General features: G+C 39.4%; 1 long non-coding RNA gene across 1 annotated transcript; it reads left to right on the top strand.

Moving 5' to 3' along the window:
• The first annotated feature begins 1,570 nt into the window (after window positions 1-1,570).
• On the top strand, window positions 1,571-1,855 carry LOC128651523 (uncharacterized). The gene is made up of 2 exons (XR_008401108.1): window positions 1,571-1,666; window positions 1,744-1,855. It is a non-coding gene; the product is annotated as an uncharacterized LOC128651523 (long non-coding RNA).
• Window positions 1,856-8,455: the final 6,600 nt, after the last annotated feature.

Here is an 8,455-nt window from a genome sequence, read left to right as displayed (position 1 = left end):
GAGGAGACAAATAACACCCAGTCCTATATCTTCTGAACAGAATTCTGTGGAATCTACTTATCAAGGTAATCTTCTGCTGTTCCGCTACATTAAACAACTTAATTCTATTTAGATTCACTCTGCAGCTCTCACCTTCGGCATCTGCTGTGTGCAGACTGACGTCACACGCTGAACTCTCTAACTCCTACGGTCTCACTGCTTAATCACCTTCCCCTCAGCAACAGAGTCTCAAGGAGCTGCTGTGTGCACCGGACTGTTAACTCCTTCAGTGTTAAGTAAGTTGCTTCTTTCAAACTATTCTGGAATCTATTTAAAGCTACAACTGAAATATAGACTGCATGTTTCATTTAAACAGAAGCAATTGATTTAAATCCACTTCAGTACACTACTACCATTACTGACTGTTTGCTAAAAGCTTCCTAATAGAAAGTATTGCATTCCATTTGTTTCTCATCCTGCTTGCTAATTACTAACCTGCTAAAGAGTCTTCAATTATACCTATCTAACACTGCTGTATCTGAAGCTTGCTTTAACTTAAGAATTCCAGTTGAATTTGCTACTGTCTGTTAAAATGACAGTTCAGAGTAAACCTAAGTAACATCTTATCTAATAAATACACTAATTCAAAGGTGGCACTTTTAATAGAGTTCACTTAAAAGATTGGTGTGACAATTCAAATATATTAGACTAAGATTTCCTCCACTCTAACTACACCATAAACCTAAGAAATATTAGGTTTATTACATAATACTAAGCCTTAAAAAGTAATAGGAAGTTATTAGTATGGATCCTGCTGAACTACCACAAATTGTGTATAATTTAAATCAGAAAGTTGATCAGATGGGGCAAGCAATTTTGGATTTGCAGGTGGAGAACCAGGTGTTAAGAGAATTGATTAAGGACACTAAGAATCAAAGATTTCAAGCACCAGAACCCCAGGTATGTCTTCCCGAAGTGTTTTCAGGTGAAAGAAGGAATTACAGGCAATTTAAAAATGCCTGTTATTTACTGTATAACTTAAAGCCACTTACTTACCCTACTGACAGGGTGAAGGTACTCACTACTGTCTCATTTTTAAAAGCTGAACCAAGAAAATGGGCAGATCAATTGTTTGAATCTAATTCTCCACTACTAAATTCTTTGACAGATTTTTTTGAAGCTTTAGATGAGTTATATCAGGAGACTGATGTGCAACTGACCGCTGAACAAAGAATGAGAAGTCTAAAGCAAGGTAAGAAACCGGTTGAAGATTATACAGCAGAATTTAAGTTATATGCATCTGACTCCTCATGGAGTATGATATCTCTCAGGAACCAATATAGATTGGGACTGTCAGAAAGCATTAAGGATGAGCTCGCTCGAATTGAATTGCCATCTAATTTAGAAGCTCTGATAAAATTAGCCACACAAATAGACAGAAGATTGCGAGAAAGGAAGGCAGAACGCGTACAAATTGATTCAACAACACGGGCCCAAGCCTCTGGCTATTCTGCAGCGTCTACATCCTCTACGAACCACACAACACCTATGGAGATAGGAGTCCTTAGAGGACCACTCATCCCTGAGGAGCGTTTGAGAAGAAGATCTAAACAGTTGTGTATGTACTGCGCCAATCCGAATCACACAGTTTCTGATTGCCCCACCTTACGCAGGAATAAACAAAAAAGTAAGTGTATTTTCTTACATAATGCACGTTACTCAAATAAATCATCTACTTACTGCAATCTTTCTCTCCTACTACAGTGGGACCTTAGAAGACTGGAAACAGAAGCCATCATAGATTCTGGAGCCTTCGGCAACTTTATTGATTCAACACTTGTAACCAACAATAAAATACCTTCTGTTAAGAAAGAAATACCAGTGTCTCTTAAAGTTATTGATGGTTCTTCACTTACTGTGGGTCCCATCACACATCATACCGTACCACTACTTGTCACCACTGACATGGGTCATACTGAATATATCACATTCGATATCATTCCATCTCCACATTTCCCTATAATTTTAGGTATACATTGGTTACAATTACATAACCCTAAGATAGATTGGACCTCCTTCGCTATCTCACTTCAATCTTCTTATTGTACTAATACTTGTTACCCACAACATGAAACAGTACTATCACTCATAGAAGAAGTCCCTATTCCTGAACAATATGAAGATTTTAAGGAGGTCTTTAGTAAAACTGAAGCAGAAGCCTTACCACCCCACAGGGTATATGACTGCCCTATAGAACTTATCCCTGGATCAACTCTTCCAGTGGGACACCTTTACCCTTTGAGCCAGGCAGAACTTGATCATTTGAAGCAATATCTACAGGAAAACCTGAAAAAAGGGTTTATTCGCCCTTCATCGTCACCCACTGCTGCTGGAATGTTCTTTGTGACAAATAAAGACGCCAGTTTGAGACCGATAATCGACTACAGAGAGTTGAACAAACGTACAGTTAAAAACCGCTATCCACTTCCCCTCATCCCAGAATTAATCGAACGTCTCACTAAGGCTACAATATTCACCAAACTTGATCTGCGTGGCGCATACAACCTAATCCGTATTAGGGAAGGTGATGAATGGCTTACTGCCTTCCGAACCAGATACGGATTATTCGAATATCTTGTAATGCCATTCGGCCTTTGTAATGCGCCCGCAGCATTCCAACACTTCATAAACGACATATTTCGTGACCTACTGGACATCTGCGTCGTGGTATATCTTGACGACATACTGATATATTCCAGTTCTCTCTCTCAACACATAAAGCATGTACGCTGGGTATTGGCTAGATTGAAGGTTCACAAATTGTATGCAAAATTGGAGAAATGTTCGTTTCATCAAACCTCAATATCTTTTCTGGGGTACACAATTTCCCCTTCAGGGATACAAATGCAAATGGAGAAGGTTGATGCAGTAAGAGATTGGCCAGTACCAACAAACAAAAAGGAACTACAGAGGTTTCTTGGCTTCACTAACTATTATCGAAAATTTATCAAAAACTTTTCTGCTATTGTAAAACCACTTACACAACTCACAGGTGCATCTGTACCTTTCCACTGGACACAAAGTCATCTTGAAGTTTTTCAACAACTGAAAGAATGTTTCATATCCGCCCCTATACTACGATTTCCAAACATCAACCTACAATTTGTGTTAGAAGTAGACTCTTCTGATTATGCAATTGGAGCAGTGTTATCTCAACGTACATCTCAAGATGAACCATTGCATCCAGTTTCTTTTTTTTCCAAAATCATGTCCCCTGCAGAGATGAACTACACAATCGGAGACAAGGAATTGTTGGCTATTAGAAGATCCCTTGAATTTTGGAGGCATTTACTAGAAGGTGCTCATCATCCTATCATAATTTTTACAGATCACAAAAATCTACAATACCTCCAAAATAACAAGACCTTGTCCGCACGACAAGTAAGATGGAGCCTTTACTTTTCCAGGTTTGATTTTCAGATCATCTATCGACCTGCTCATAAAAACGGTAAAGCAGATGCCCTCTCCAGACATATGTCAAACAAATCAGAACCATCGATACCTAATACTATCATCCCAGCAGAAAAATTCATTGGGATTACCTCAGACTTCCTTACAGAAGTAAAGAATTCTTCTTCAAATCAAGCTCCACTTACAAACAAAGATACAACTTTAATAGATGGCGTCTACTATTTCAACAAACGTATTTTTCTTCCAACAGAACTACGACAAAAGGTACTTGTTGAGCATCATGATTCACCCTTGGCAGGACATCCAGGAGTTAAAAGAACATTAGAACTACTTTCCAGGAATTTCTGGTGGCCACAGATGAAAAACACAGTCACAGAATACATTAAAAGTTGTGTTACATGTCAGATATCAAAGACTGACAGAGCTTCACCTTACGGATTACTAATCTCTTTACCAGTATCGAACCAACCTTGGCAACAAATTGGTGTTGATTTTATAGTAGATTTACCTCCCTCAAAAAACCAAACCACTATAATGGTTGTTATAGATACATTCACTAAAATGGCTCATTTTTTGCCATACCATAAACTACCCACATCTTCCGAAACTGCCACACTCTTCCTGGACAACATATTGAAATTACATGGGTTACCTACAGTGATCATCTCCGATAGAGGTACTCAGTTTACCTCCCGTTTTTGGAAGGATCTCTGTAAAACTCTGAATATCCAACACCATTACACTACCTCCTTTCACCCACAAGCAAACGGACAGACTGAGAGGGTAAATCAGTGGTTAGATGAGTATCTCCGATGCTTCTGCTCCTATCAACAAAGTGATTGGGTGAAATTCTTACCTTACGCAGAATACGCTTATAATAATCTAACTAGTTCATCAACTAAACTAACCCCATTTTACGCTAATTATGGGTTCCATCCTAGATTCACTTCCATCTCTTCTAACCCATCCAACTCCCCACTAGTAGACGACTTAAAAAATACCATCTTGGATAATTTCAACTTTATTAAGGATAACATTCAGAAAGCTCAAGCCTCTCAAAAAAGCTACTACGATTTGAGACATAGAAAACCACCTGACTATAAAGTTGGGGACCAAGTGTGGTTATCAACAAAGAATTTGAAATTCCATTTTCCCAGTAAGAAGCTTGTTCAAAAATTTTGTGGTCCTTTTCCAATAACGAAAGTGGTAAACAACAATGCAGTTACCCTACAGTTGCCCTCCTCCATGTCAATCCACCCTACCTTCCATGTCTCCTTGTTAAAACCTTATTTGCCAACCAGATCTTCTGTTCCTCTGATACCCACAGCTATGACACCCTCGGATACTGACGTTTTTGAGGTTCAACGGATCATGGATTCTCGATACTCTAGAGGGGTTCTCCAATACCTTGTGCGATGGAAGAACTTCACTGAAGAAGAAGATAGTTGGGAACCTTCTACCAATTTATCGGCACCACGTCTGGTGTCTTTATTTCACCGACGATACCCAGACCGTCCTAGACCCCAAGCTGAGGATCAGCTTGCTTGAGGAGGGGGTCATGTCAGGATTTTAGCATATGGTTGTATACCTTTAAGTTTCCTATCCAATAGTTTCATCACGCCCCCTATAAAACACCTGGTCACACCTAAAGCCTTGCTTAGTATTTTGTGAACTTCCTGTAGTCACACCTTCACCTAAGCTGGAGCTAAAACTTCGTTTTTCTCTCAAACCACAGTCTGCCTTACTTTGGAATTTCATAGTCTATTTGTGTGTGCAAAAGGATTTATTATTCTGCCATTCTTTTTTATAGACTGTCATCTCTCCTGCAAAGGAAACAGCAAGCGTATCTGTTACGCATAACATCAGAGGAGACAAATAACACCCAGTCCTATATCTTCTGAACAGAATTCTGTGGAATCTACTTATCAAGGTAATCTTCTGCTGTTCCGCTACATTAAACAACTTAATTCTATTTAGATTCACTCTGCAGCTCTCACCTTCGGCATCTGCTGTGTGCAGACTGACGTCACACGCTGAACTCTCTAACTCCTACGGTCTCACTGCTTAATCACCTTCCCCTCAGCAACAGAGTCTCAAGGAGCTGCTGTGTGCACCGGACTGTTAACTCCTTCAGTGTTAAGTAAGTTGCTTCTTTCAAACTATTCTGGAATCTATTTAAAGCTACAACTGAAATATAGACTGCATGTTTCATTTAAACAGAAGCAATTGATTTAAATCCACTTCAGTACACTACTACCATTACTGACTGTTTGCTAAAAGCTTCCTAATAGAAAGTATTGCATTCCATTTGTTTCTCATCCTGCTTGCTAATTACTAACCTGCTAAAGAGTCTTCAATTATACCTATCTAACACTGCTGTATCTGAAGCTTGCTTTAACTTAAGAATTCCAGTTGAATTTGCTACTGTCTGTTAAAATGACAGTTCAGAGTAAACCTAAGTAACATCTTATCTAATAAATACACTAATTCAAAGGTGGCACTTTTAATAGAGTTCACTTAAAAGATTGGTGTGACAATTCAAATATATTAGACTAAGATTTCCTCCACTCTAACTACACCATAAACCTAAGAAATATTAGGTTTATTACAACTATTAAACAAGATATGAGTGGTGGCACTGGGCAAGTGGGCCCAGTATAACCTGTGAGCCTGACACAAAAAAGCAGACTGATGTTTCACAGTCCAAAATGTTTTTTTTTTGTTTTTAAATGTACTCTTACAATACTATTAAACAAGATATGAGTGGTGGCACTGGGCAAGTGATCCCAGTATAAGCTGTGAGCCTGACACAAAAAAAGCAGACTGATGTTTCACAGTCCAAAAAGTTTTTTTTGTTTTTAAATTGTACACTTACACTACTATTAAACAAGATATGAGTGGTGGCACTGGGCAAGTGGGCCCAGTATAAGCTGTGAGCCTGACACAAAAAAGCAGACTGATGTTTCACAGTCCAAAATGTTTTTTTTTTGTTTTTAAATGTACTCTTACAATACTATTAAACAAGATATGAGTGGTGGCACTGGGCAAGTGGGCACAGTATACGCTGTGAGCCTGATACAAAAAAGCAGACTGATGTTTCACAGTCCAAAAATATATATTTTTTTTAAATTTACACTACTGTTACACCAGATATGAGTGGTGGCACTGGGCAAGTGGGCCTGGCACACACGCTGGCAGGCAGGCAACTGCAATTAGATTACACTAGCAGACTGATGTTTCACAGTGAAAAAAGTTTTTTTTTTTTAAATTTACAATACTGTTACACCAAATATGAGTGGTGGCACTGGGCAAGTGGGCCTGGCACACACGCTGGCAGGCAGGCAACTGCAATTAGATTACACAAGCAGACTGATGTTTCACAGTCCAAAAATATATATTTTTTTTAAATTTACACTACTGTTACAACAGATATGAGTGGTGGCACTGGGCAAGTGGGCCTGGCACACACGCTGGCAGGCAGGCAACTGCAATTAGATTACACTAGCAGACTGATGTTTCACAGTGAAAAAAGTTTTTTTAAAAAAATTTACACTACTGTTACACTAGATATGAGTGGTGGCACTGGGCAAGTGGGCCTGGCACACACGCTGGCAGGCAGGCAACTGCAATTAGATTACACTAGCAGACTGATGTTTCACAGTCAAAAAAGTTTTTTTTAAAAAATTTAAACTACTGTTACACTAGATATGAGTGGTGGCACTGGGCAAGTGGGCCTGGCACACACGCTGGTAGGCAGGCAACTGCAATTAGATTACACTAGCAGACTGATGTTTCACAGTCAAAAAAGTTTTTTTTTTTAATTTACACTACTGTTACACCAGATATGAGTGGTGGCACTGGGCAAGTGGCTTGACAGGCAAGCAACTGCAATTAGATTACACAGGGAAAAAAAATGATGTTCTAGCCCTAAAATGGGCTTTTTGGGGTGCTGTCCTTACAGCAGAGATTAGATGAGTCCTTCAGGACTTTAGTGGACACTGAATACACTAGCCTAGCTATCAATTTCCCTATAAAATCACCAGCAGCTACACTGTCCCTCCTCTCACTAACAATGCAGCTTCCGAATGAATCTAAAATGGCTGCTGTCAAGGAGCTGGGAGGGTCTGGAAGGGAGGGTCTGCTGCTGATTGGCTGGAATGTGTCTGCAGACTGTGAGATACAGGGTCAAAGTTTACTCAATGATGATGAATAGGGGGCGGATCGAACATCGCATATGTTCGCCCACCGCTGCAAACGCGAACATGCTATGTTCGCCGGGAACTATTCGCCGGCAAACTATTCGCAACATCACTAGTGGTTACAATACTCACAATGTAGAGAAAGGATCTGGTACTGGATCAGGGTCTTCAACAGGGGGGCCAAAGGCATAGGCACCTTACCTTGCCGCAGTAACTGCAAAAAACAAGGGACTCAAGCAAGGATGAATCGCTAGTACTCAGCTTATCTAAGGTACAGCTCACTGAATCGGAGTCTAAACATCTAGAACAAGGACTTTCATTCTGTCCAAATGCCAAATGTGACTTTTTTTAAGTTAAGAAAGATCTGTTTCGTTTTTTAGGACTCTAAAATTGAAATCCATGTTTTCTTGCGAGAACTTTACAGACAAATCTAACACATCTGCAGCAGTTCAGGAGGGCTCAGACAAAGGGTTAAGTTTGAAATCTTAAGGGCTTAAAGTCCATAGCAAGTTTATGCCACAGAATTATGATCACAGTATTGGTACATTAACAGAGCTGGTAATGTAGGATGTGAAATCATTAAAAATTAAAACTGACAAGAAAGAGAACAAAGATAATAGTAAATTGGGCCATACAGTAGATAACATACTAATAATATGTGCAAAGACGAATTTAAAGCTATTAAAACTTTACAAGACAATAAACATTTTATCTTGAAGCCTGCAGATAAGGGTGGTGCTACTGTCCTCTTGGACAAAGAATACTAACTGCTAGATTACGAGTCTTGCGTTAGCCTTAAAAAGCAG

This window comes from Bombina bombina, chromosome 3, assembly GCF_027579735.1.
Source record: "Bombina bombina isolate aBomBom1 chromosome 3, aBomBom1.pri, whole genome shotgun sequence".
Lineage (NCBI taxonomy): Eukaryota > Metazoa > Chordata > Amphibia > Anura > Bombinatoridae > Bombina > Bombina bombina.
This window is presented reverse-complemented; position numbering and strand designations above follow the sequence as displayed.